This window comes from Apium graveolens, chromosome 3 (assembly GCF_009905375.1).
Source record: "Apium graveolens cultivar Ventura chromosome 3, ASM990537v1, whole genome shotgun sequence".
Taxonomy (NCBI): domain Eukaryota; kingdom Viridiplantae; phylum Streptophyta; class Magnoliopsida; order Apiales; family Apiaceae; genus Apium; species Apium graveolens.
In genome coordinates this window covers 91195692-91209001 of record NC_133649.1, presented here as the reverse complement: position 1 = coordinate 91209001, position 13310 = coordinate 91195692, and positions in this window count along the sequence as shown.

Sequence of the window (13310 nt, the reverse complement as noted above, 5' to 3'; positions counted from 1 at the left end):
ATATTAGAAAATATCTGAATATTATTATTTAAATAATATTCCCATAAAGAATAATCTTTATAAAAATAATTGAAGTAGAAGTTTTAAAACTCATACTTGAAATGAATAATAAATAACCAAAGATATACTTATACGAAAGTACGATCTTTATTTGAATAATCGAAAATAAGTTTGATTATCAAATATTATTCGTTTAATAAAATAAAGAATATTATTTAATAAAATAAGCGGAGTCATAAGTCCTCGAATGAATATTCAAAATAATATTCATTAAGTGAAATAAAGTTATCGAATAAACCTTATTCGAATAATAGTTTTGAAAACTATTTATATATATATATAATATACTCGGGAACATCGTCTCCCGGTTTAGAAAATATGTTCACCTTTGGGTCCCCTATACTAAGGGTATACGCAACTACTGCTTATCTCCTAGCATAGGTATTATGCAACTTATAAGCAATTGAATCAACAATTAGATATCAAGAATACGAAACAGACATGCATATATACCATATCAGCATGCTCCAATATATCGCAAAATTTTCTAATAACAATCATGCACTTATCACAAGATAATGCATATACATATATTTACATCACAACAACAGTATAACGGGTAGAAAACTTGTCTGAGTGCTCCGGGGTAGACTTAAGCTTAGAGTGGGTCCGGTAACCTATGAACAACAACATAAGCCGGAATTAAACCACGGTCGCTTAAGAAACTAGACTTTAACCAATTGAACCCTAATGTTTGCTTATGGTCATTTCTACGCTTAGCAAATCACATAAGTCGTTCGAGTACCCTCGGCTCCACCATTTTTAATAAATTAACCGTTACGAATTTTAAGGCGGCGCTTTCGCGAATACCCTACCAACTGCCTAGCCCACTTTACATAATTGTTTTGATACTCCAATTAGTCATTTAAGGGCCTTAACCAAGGTTTCGAAGTAAGGCGAGGGGAAATGGTTCGTTCGCGAAATGCCGTTACTTAAAACGGTCGTTTCTCCTAAACCGTACATCGGATTCAAGCGAACCACATATCAAAATGAATCTCGTAACATGAACTATCTAAACATGGCAAAGGTTAGAATCTTTCAATGAGTTCACCGGTCCTAAAGTTAAGAATAGAACAGTTAAGGAAAATCGGGCATTATGACGTTTATGTTTACGCGATTTCCAATTTTTAAACCACTCCAAACAACCACCATTCAACTCACAACCAACAATACAACCAACCCTCATCCAAACCTTACTACATCAGTCCCCAAACCTCAAGATTTTCCAATTTATACAACCCCACACATGAACTACTAGCTATACTTAAGTTTCATTAACTATAAACAAGATTTCAACATCCAAATCACTACAAATCCAATCCAAACTCTAAACACACAAGCATCATGCTTCTCATTTACAATAACCATAAAAACCATCATAATACTCAAAGTAAAGTTAGGGTTTGGAGGTATTATACCTTCCTTGGAGTGATTAGAGTAGCTAGGAAGTCTTAGGGAGCCTCCTACAAGCTTGATCTTTCCAAAGAAATCAAGAACACAAAGTTAGGTTTTGAAGTTTCTAAAAGTCAGATTGAAAGAACTGTCAAAACGAGGGTCTTACCATGCTTATTTGGGTGAGACTTATGAACAAGAGTTGTAGGCCATCTCAATACCTTTCCAAAAAGCTATAGAACATACTATTTGAGTGAGTATTGAAGGAGATATTGTAGTTTGAAGTTGCTGCTCTGGTTTTGGCCGAGAGCTTTTGTTCTTGGAAAGCAAAAGTCAACTTCTAATTTGTGTTTTGTGATTTGTTTTGCCTTGGCTTGGTTGCTACCTTTTGTTTGTTAATTAAATTGTTACCATGGTAAAAATTGTGTAGCTCACAATCAACCAACCAATCCTTCCCACTTTGTCATGCTCATGTCATCTGCTTATGTCATCTTGTTACACTTGTCTTCCTCTTGTTGGTGTGATGACATCATCGTCCATTAACCTCTTTGATTAACCCCTAATTACTTGGCTAATGACCGCTGATCTGTTATACGGTTCGCTTAACTTTCGTTCTCGTTTATCGTTTGAGAGATCATACCCGGGATTTTATTACTTGGGTTCCCTTAACCTTTCTCAATACATTATATTTCTTTTATGATCCCCTCTTATAATCCTTGAATTTAAATCCTTTTTATCCTCTTACCTTACACTCAAACTTTCGGTATCTGGTGGATTTTTGGGAAAAATCAAAGTATTCGGATTTGGATTCTGACGATCCTTATATACACTTATATACCATATAGAGTACTAATAAGACCTCGGAATATTCATAAAAGAACTGCTACATTGTGTGGCATGAAAAGTTTTCTTATTCAGCATAATCAGCAAAATCATTATTCATAAGGTTTACAAAAAGTCCAAAATTTTTGGGGTTATTACACAGTAGTTGGTTGATTATTAAGATTAAGTACTATTAAGGGAAATGGAACTCGTGACAACCCGGATCCCCGACCCCGGATTTGGGGGTGTTACAGACATGATCAATACATCACTTCCAAATTCTCCATCTTTAACTCTTTTGGAGAAGCCAAAAATCCAAGCAAGTGAGCATCATCTTTTAGATGATTTGTTGGCTCATTTGCCATTTTCTTTCTGAGTCTGTTGAGATATCTGTGCTTAAATTTTCATCAATCTGCATAGAGTCTATAATAGTCTCCACTCCAAACTCATTTATTTCTTCTATCCCGATGGATATTCATCATCCGTCGAGTAGTTATTGTATCCCGATGGATAAGCTTGACAGCAGTCATTTGTCAGATAGCCATACTACTGTCCCGATGGATATTCCTCAACCGTCGAGTATCTCTGCCCAACTTCAAATTTCTTCAATTCTTACAAGTGCAAAAGACTTAGTGGTAGTACAATCACTCTTAGGACTGAGGGAAGGGAGTGAATTGAGTGAGAGTCTGGGTTGCTCCCAGGAAAAAGGAGAGAAAATGAGTGAACAAAGACAGTCCATTTCTTCAGGACTGGCAAAAGTGAGTGAGAGGAGTCCCATCTTAGATGGTGAAGGTGAGGAAGGGTAGCCAAGGGGAGCCCTTGATGCAAGAACAGAGAGATCATGAGAGAAATGCAGGTATAGGAGAAATAAGGGTGGACATTATTGTTAGTGAGTCAATGAATGTCAATGAAGCAGATAGAGAGGAACTATCTCAGCATAGTCAAGTTGTTATAGATTCAACCTCTTTGGATGCTGAGGCATTTACTCATCATGTTCTAGAATATCAATTTTTGGTTGGACAGGGCAATGAAAATGCAGAAAGGATGCTAAATTTGGTGCATACCACCCAATCCATGCAAAGTGCAAAGGATGCCATCACAGCTATGCAATCTACAGCTGATGATGACATAGACTATGAAGCTGGTGGATCAGAAGAATTCTTTGGTGATGATAGTGAAGAGGAGTCACTGGACATAGGGGGAGAAGTAGGCCCTAGTTCCAGATCCGGTATGCCATCATGGGCATTTTCAAAGAAATGTGATGAACATTATTTCAAGACCACCCTCATTCAACTCATCAGTAAGACACAATGTGCTCTTCAATCCATAACAAATGCCAGTATCAAGAAGCTCCCACAAGCACACCTTGCTTCTCTTCAATTACAACAAATCTAAGGCTTTCAACACAGTCAAAATGTCACTTCTATAAAAAATGAGGTTGATCAAATGAAGAAGGACATTTCTGAAAAATTGGATGCTAAACTTCTAGAAGCAACTATGATTGATATTAAGAGACAGCTAAGGAAGAACTCTGATCTTGCCACTCAAGTGGAATCCTTGGATAAAAGGATGACTGCTATGGAAGCTTCTCTAACAACTATCCATCTACATCAAGCACAGCAAACAGACTTGCTTCAAAAGCTAGTGGCAGCACAAACCTCTTCCTCTACTCTACTTGCTGATAACAAAAAGGGGGAGAAAGAAAGCACTATTGTCCCAATCAATCAAGAGGGATCAAGAAGTGAGGGGGAGCAGAAAGTGTTAAACATCCAAGTCAGCAAAGTAATTGTGCCAACAATTGCTTTCACAAAGCCACCAGTCATGGACAGCATTGACATCATAAATCTGGCAGCAGCAAAATTAAACACAGATGACAAACTGCTAAAGATTGATGTAGCAGCAGTTGAGAAGGAGTTAAAAGAAAAATAGAGAAAGATAGATGCATAAATTCAACAAAAGTTTGGTCCAATTCAGAAGCCAGACAAAATATTCATTCATCATTCTCAAGTCAAGAATATTTCGGTGAATGAAATGAGTATGAATTATCTGGAAAAAGGACAAACATCTTGCATCAATTATCCAAAAGCAGATCTAATCATGAAGCCTAAAAGGAACTACTCAAAGTTCTCAGACAAAAATCATATGGATATTGTGTATGAGACACCTAGGCCAGATGAGAAGAAGTTGTTGGCTAGGTCAATTGCATTTTACAAAGATCCAGTAGATTCAGCACTCAAAAGAAGATTAGCCAAGATTTACAGAAATGGTAAGGAAATCTGTGTGGTGGTTGGACACCCTATATTTTTGGAAGCTAAAAAGGAAGAGAAGGAAAGAATAAGGCAAGAAAAGAAGCAAGCTACTCTGGATGCTAAGAAGCTCAAACAAAAGAAGAAGCAAGCTACTATCTTAGCCAAACTTCAAGCTGTGAAGACCACAACTGAGATTTCTGCACAACCATCTGTAATAGCTGAACCTCAAGATCAAAAAGTGCAAGATGAACCAAAATAGAAAAGAAGATTCAGATACAAGCTCCACTCCAAAAGAAAATTGGACCTTTAGTGATGAGGAAATGGAAGACTATATTCCCAAAAAGCCTACAACTTCAACTCAGACATCAAAACCCTCAGTGGTATTTGAAGAATTCAAGGTGGTAGATCCAACTAGGAATATTCATGGTGAGCCCATTATTCCTAAGGATGAGCCAGTAGACTGGGATAGTTTGCCAATTCCTGAGCTAAATTTTCCTATCTTCAACAAGCCAAAGAAGACAAAGACTAGAGCAAGCAAGAAAGTGAAGCCTGTGACTCTCAGATCCAAGACCCTAACCAAAACTTAATCTACAGTCAACAAGGGAGATTTGTTATACATCTGTGACATCAAGGAATTCTCTTACATTAACCTCTACTTAGATGAATTGGAAGAAGTAAGAGGAATTGATGCTCACAGACATCTTCCTGAAAGGCTGGTGTTTAAATATAAGGGAGGAAAAGAGATAATATGGCCACTTCACAAGATTCTTCTAGAAAGAAAAGATGTTCTAATAAAGATCTACTCATCTTTCAAAAAGAACTTTGGATTCAATGTGACTGCAAGAAGATTAGTTCTAAAGAAGATTGAGGAGCTGAGGAATAATAGAGCTAAAGATGCACTACCAAAAACTCTGTCAATTCCCTTTACAGGAAAGAGAGTGCATCTGAGGTCCTATTGGTTGATGGAATTTAGGGATAAAAAGGGAGTAAGAAGATTCTTCAGATTGGAGGACCAATTGAGTATCTCTAGCAATGAGACTCTATTGGAAATGCAAGAAATGTTAGATCTCTCAGAAGCTGATGAACTTGAGTTCCACAAACAACTCCAAAATCAGATAGAAGAGAACAACAGAAGGCTTGGAAAAAATCCAGACAATCAAGGAAATAGATTTATCTGCTCAGACTAAAGGAGCACCTTGATAATAATTATGAGCAACTTCTTTGTATACTTTGCATTGTTCAATTTTCAGTAAATTTTGTAGCACTTGTCAATTTTATCTACTATTTATATTCTGTATCTTTTGGATGTTTTGTTATCATCAAGTTTCTCTTAATTTATGGCTACAATTCCAGTAGCATAAATTGGGGGAGATTGTTAGGAATATGTTGTGACTTGATGATAAATTAATCAAAACACCTTAGTAGATTTAACTTAGTAAATTTGTAGCACTCAATGGATGATCAAATATAGTCCCGACGGATGATTCAATATAGTCCCGATGGATGATGATTTGACATCCATCGAGTGAGTAGCTTATGTAATAATAAGTATTGTAGCACATTTCTGCAAACAACTTTGTGTAGATTCTGTAGGAGCATATGAGTTATGTTGACTACTAGTAGATATGCATTACTTTATCAAATAGTGAGCTAAACTAACCATGGTAAGAAAGTAACCATGGTTACTTTATCAAATAGTGAGCTAAACTTAGGATGATCAAGCAAGCTAGCCAAATAGTGTGCTAAGGAAGCTAGCACATATAGTTTAGCTTGTAAACTAGCAAGCTACTTGGATTTGTCCCCAAGATTTGCAACAAGAATAAAATCCTAGGATACAAAATAGGAGAATATAAAATCAATATAAGATATCACCAATCCCATTTCCTAGAAACAACCAAGGAAGCAAGCATAAAAACCCTCCTTTTCTCCCTACTTGTTCCATTCGGCTATTTCAAGAAAAGGGAGGAATTCAAAACCAAAATCTCAAAATCTAGCCATGGTAAAATCATCCCATTAATTCTCAAGCTTCCTAACAACCAAACTAAGGTAAGAAAATTCTTTCATCTCTTTTTATCAAGGTTTGATGGGTGAAATAAAATCAAGAAAGTTATTAGTGAATAGTATGAATAGTAACTCTTCTTTGGTTTCTTGATTTCAATGGTGGTTTTAGGTTCCAAAAATCATACCAAGCACTTCCAAGACTCCACCATCGTCAAGAACACATCTCAAGATTTCAATAAAGGTAAAAATATTTGGCCCAACTTTAGTTAAGATTCATTTTCAAGATCCATTTAGTATGTAGATGTAAACCTAGTTTTAGAAGTGGTATTGTTGAAATCTTGATGTTTAGTTAAGTAGATGTGAGGTTGATGGTTGTTGCCTCAAGAACATGATGTTCTTGAGAGGAGTTTGTGTGTTGATAATGAGATGATGATTGTTGGTGGTTGTGTTAAGAGTTAGGGCGTAACAGAAACCCCGATCGTAAACGTAATTCCGTTAAAATGAACAAATCATAACTTTAAGTTTCTGCAGAAAGTCCCGAAGATTTAAACTGTAGTTTCTTGAAAAATAACCCTTGATTATGATAGACAATGTTATAAGGATCGTCTAGGCGCTTGAATCGCTTGATTCTTTACGGATCAAAAGTTATGGCCATTTTACTAAAAGTGATTTACGTGACAAAAACTGCTACGAATTACGAACTTTGAAAATATAAAGGATCGACTTTAAGTATTCATAAATCATGAAATTTTTACAGAGAGTAACATATTGAGTTTCTTAACTGTCATAAAAATTTCAAGTTAAAATAATTATTTTTCAATTTTATAAAAATATCGGAGCTAAGACCGCGCGATTAGAAACCGTAGAATCCATAAGCGGAGCCGACGACGATAATGAAAATGAACCTAAGATACTTAGAGAAATGAAGCGACCATGATGTGAATAAGGACTTAAAGGAATAATAAGGGTAGTACAAGTTGAGAGGGTGCATAATAAGTAGCGCATGAATGCGAGTCGCCGTAAATTAGAATGGGACCTAACAAATTGTGTTTATGATTAATAGATTTCCGAGCGGAACCTAGAGCATCCTCCACCTCGAGATACCCAGGCAAGTTTCGAACCCAACTCCATTTACTGTTGTGTTGTGAAAGGATTTTTTTATTATCATTGCATAAGTACCATATTTTCCATGATACGTAGTTATTGAATTTTGCATGATATAGCAGTGTTGTACGATAAGTATATATCGTGGAATGTTTAATTCCGCTATAAGCGTAACGTATTATAATAAGACCGAGAGTCGGTCGGGATTTCGAGATAAAAACCCGGGAGTCATTTCGGTGATATTATAGGACGATTACAAGTCCATAATAGTACGTTTTAAAGGGACTCAACGTCCACTTACGAAACATTAAATACCTCGAACTTTTATTAAAACGACTTCCCAACGATCATATTCCCTCAACTATATTTTATAGTTCGAATAATAAATATTATATACCTATTCCTTTATTATGGGAGAAGTATACTCCAACGATTATTTATTTCAAACCCGATTAAACATTAAAGATTATTAATTTCATAGACATAAACTATTTGAGGAATATTATTTTAAATATTCTTTTACAAGAGTAAACTCATTCGAGGTTTAATTATTTATCGATTATCATTTAATTAATTATTATTTATTAAAGGGTTTAATTATGATTTAAAAATCATAGAACCGGATTTAAATTACTTTCTGATTTCAAAAATTATTCGAATAATTTCAGATCGTCGGAGAATATTTCCCACTTATTTAATTATCTGTTGACAACGGTCAACTCACATCCTTAGTAGTTCCTCCGAAAACTTTCGGAAGTAAATATATATATATATATATATATATAAAGTAAAGTTATGCCTATCAATAAGCAAAACGCTTGGGGGAACTTCGATGTGGTTCGAGTTCCCAAGATATGATAGGATCTCCTAAAGGACAAGGGAGGGGTAGGATCCAAGCACTTCGTGTATTGGATAGACTACCGGTACCGTAGGAGACGGTACAATATGTACCTACGGACCTGCGAAGTGTGTGTATACCCGAAATGAGGACACATAGCCCGTATGCGGCAAGGGTGATAACCGGGATACGAAGGTGTCGTCCTTCTACTAGTAGAAAAGGTTACTTTATCGCAGTACGACTGATCATCGTATGCGGTGGCTCCAACGAATGTCCTGATTCTTCCAATTGGAATTGTGATGCAATACCGTAACCCAAGCCCAGGTGCTGGGTTTACTTTTAAGGTATTCGCATGTTAATAAAATCCATTAAAGAATTATTTTCATAAGAAGGTGTGTATCACCAAGGAAAACTAATTTCGAATAAAACATAACCATCATATATGATGTTTTACGTAAGTTATCATACAGTCATTTGCATACTGTACATTATTATGTTGGGCATTATAGCTCACACTTGTTTTCTTAAATTGACACAACACAACAGTGAATCAAGATGTCTGCCATGAGAATCACAGCCAGGAAATGGGTAGAAAATGGCCAGTTGTTTCGTAGATTGTTTGGTGTTGTACCACAGGTAGTCCGAATAAGCTGGATTAGATTTCAGTTGTTTTTAGTTCGGCTTATTTATAAGTATGACTTATGTAAGGTAATAAACAAGAAACGTATATTTGTCCGACGGACTTGCCTTACTTAAAGGTTACTCCCCGATAAGACTTAATCACTTTTGGGTTGTAATAATTATCACTTGATGGTTGAATTACTCTAGTTATGAATGGTTCGTTTCCAAGACAATAACCTGTAAGTGTGTGTGTGTGTGATAAGTGTGGGGTCATGAAGCGTGGATATTTATATATTGTAGTGTGAGTTATGTGTTTGTAGTAGTTTAGATGGCGTGGTCTCCGAGATTCCTGACCCCAGATTTTGGGGCGCCACAAGAGATCTCTATATACATTTTGAGTTGTCGATATCTCTGAGATCTCTATGTGAGAAATTGACTTGTCGATATCTCCAATCTTCATGTCTTCATTTTGACTTATCGATATCTCCTAGTTTTCGATATGTATAAATAGCTTTTCGATATCTCCAATCTTCATGTCTTCATTTTCCTTATCGATATCTCTTAAACTTCTCGATAATCCATTCAGGACTTCTCGATAAGTCATTATGGACTTCTCGAATGACTTCTCTATATGACTTGATCTGTGAATTGTCTATATCTTGACTTAGGATATTTTCCATAAAACAGATTTATTCAACTCCAAGCTTCTGTATCATTTCTCTGAGGCATGATCTGTCTTGATCTCCTTCCAGAGTTTATTCCTTAGGCTTGAACTGTTTACAAGAAAATACTCCAGTCTGATCTTTTAACCATTTTACAGACTCAAGTAATACAATACATAATATAAATTTAATTACCAATACAACTGAATCTTAGGGCTGTCAGTTTGACTTAGTCTTGTTATTGTATAGGCATGTCTTGCAGAACATACTGTGTACTTAAAATGCAAACACTATTTTTTGTGTTATACGAAAAACTATCGGATCTAAGTACTTTGGAAAAAGGTATTATCACAAAAATTTAATTGGAAATCTAAACATCTATGTAATGTTAGTTATTTTGCTTGGACTTATTTTTTGACGACCAAGCGAAAAAATTACTAAAAATATTGGAACTCGGTGAGAACAAATCTCTGAACGGTCAAATATAGTATAATTGTAAAATAAAAAAGAAGCTAAACAGAGAGTCGTTTTATTTTATGATTATTTAACACATAAAATGTCTAAATTCTTTAATATAAAAAGTATTACAATGAAAACTAGAGTAACCCACACCGGTTGTCAAAATAGTAGCATCATAATTTACCTTCAAATATGTGTCATCTACAGCCTAGTGTTTGTTAGTGTTTGTGCCCTAGAGACAACACTATTATGTTTTGTTTATGACATTTGGATTATTAATGTTTATGTTATATCGATTATTCTTTTAATAATTTATTAAGTTTAATTTACTGTGATATAAATATTATATTAATAAATATGTTTGGAATATGATATAAATTCTATATCTCTAAGTACGTGACTTAGAAAGGAGATTATATGAATAGTATCGATATTTCCAAATATCCCTAGTCGAGTATTATTATCAAGGGACAATAATAATGCATTAAGACTGGTGTGTTTGTTGACTGATGATCACATCTCACTGATCATATGTATAGCGATAATAAAGTCGAAAATTCAAGCAGATGTAAATATACATGGTGCTGGATAGACCCAATGTGAGATTCCACATGTCATTTGCTTCATAAGTAATTCTCACAGTGATAATGATGTAATGGTCCTTGACTTGAAATCATTATATTTCTATACGATGATTAATATACATTGATTACATGAAAAGTTGTCTTTGACCGGGTAATAATAAAAGTGGACTTCGGGTATATTAGGAATCTTATGAGAAATATGAATGATTTGGAAAGGATTTAACCCTCATAATTTTGGAGAGATATTATTTGCCTCTTGTGTGAGCTAGATTATAAAATGCGTGGTGCCGCACTCAGGTGTTGATTTGAAATGACAGTCTACTCATTGATCAATGAAACCTGGATTAAATCATGAAAAGGATGACAAAAAACATGCCCCGAGTTTAATCTATAAGATTTGGTTAAACGTATTATATAACATGCCTCTTGTACGTATTATTCACGAAGGTTTAATCGATCACCGATTTAATTATTATTACTTGGGTCGCAATGATGTATCACTAGATGTCGTTCATTTTTTATAATTTAAATATGAGATATTTAAATTATTGTCAACGTAATAATAATCTATAGGGTCGCACAAAAAAGCTAGGAGGAATATTTAATTCAAATTTGGATTTGAATTAAATAGAAAATTTGAATTATTTATTATTAATTAAGTTGGACTTAATTAATGGAATAAATGGATTTCGAATTTGTATATTATTAAATCCGAAATTCAGTTGTTATCTGATAATTGAGTTAGACTTAATTATTAAATAAATAGAATTTCAGATTTTAATAAACTCTAACTTGGATTAGGGTTAGAACTGCTTTTTGGCTTCTCTAGGTGTGTGTGTGTGAGAGAGAGAGAGGGGAAAACAGGTCCGTTCTTGGTGCTAGTACACGCCCCCTCCGTACTGGCTTTCGTGTGGATACATATACGGCGTAGATCGTTAAGGCGGGATACGTGGTGTTCGGTTAAAACTAGGATCCCCTTTTGACAACCATATAAATCTCTTTATGGTAAATATCTCATCCACGAATTAAATATTATTTTTCGCATGTATCCTACGGTGGATTTCAGTTTTATACTATTTTTACGGTTTTATTTATTGTTTCCGCTGTATTTTTATACCCCGAAACCCAACATTGTTCATAACTATAAAATTAATAGCATCACAATTGACCTTCATGTAAGTGTCATATGTGACCAAATATCAACCAATATTAATTATCAGTTACATCATCAACTGATTTTTAAAAATAAACTAGCATAAAAGCCTGTATGAGGTACGAGCCTGCATAATATTGAAATATTATCTTGAACAAATTTGCATTTATACATAAATAAATTTTGAATACAATAAATGATTATTTTAACTTTTCACTGGATTGTCTTACTTCTTTTTCTTTTCATGCATACTATTAGGGCAGTATTAGTTAACTCAAATGGCGAGGGCTTATATTTTATCATAGAGTTCAATTTAAATTTTTCCGAGAATTTTGAGATAGATATTTATTGTAAGCTATATGATCCTAACTAATAAAAAAAATCAAAATTATTTCATTATAACAAAAATATTTGAAATTTGTTTGTAGGGATATGCATCGGGTCACTTCAGGGTGAGGGAATACTATCCCCGCCTTTGAACCCCGAGCACACCTTGAATCCTAAATGGGCATTATTTTCATCATCGATCCCCTCAAGAACGGGGATTCCCACAGGGATGCGGGGAACAATTAAAAATAATAATTGTGTATTTTAAAATATTTTAAAATAAAAAACAGGCTTATAATTCGTAATTTATAAAAATATTGATAATATCTCATATTTTTTATCTCAAGTCATATTAAAATTGATTTGTAATGTAAATGAATGACAATTAAAAATACGTATTATATTATAATGTAAAAAAATTGATCAATAAAATTATAGATTATTTTTAAATTATTATATTTTTTTCAATATTGTTTTTTATAAAAAAAATATTTAATTATTTAATAAACTATATTAAAAATATATATCTCGTCCCGATATATATATATACACATATTTTTTATAGATAATTTATATAAATATATATTTATAATCGGGGTTGACAAAGATATTTTATAAATGTAAAGTGAGTGAAACGAATTGGAAACGAATATGAGGTGAGTGATACAAATATAAGGTGGTGGCATTTTTAAAATTTTATATTAAAATTAAAAAAACTAAATAAAAAAGAGGCAAGTAGTGAAAAACCTAATTAACCATTTTTAAATAATAATCACCCAAAATACTCATCATATACTCCATTTTCAGTGGAGTATCAGCTTGATACTCCACTGACATGATACTCCTTTCCCAGCGGAGTATCATGCCTGATACTCCTTTGTCAGTGGAGTATCGGTCCATATACTTTTTGTCAATGGAGTAACATGTGAGATACTCCTTTGTGAGTGGAGTATCATTTAAAATTTTAAAATTATTAAATTTTAATTTTATTTATTTTTTAAAAATTTTAAACCCCGGATGGGAAACTTTTAAACCATA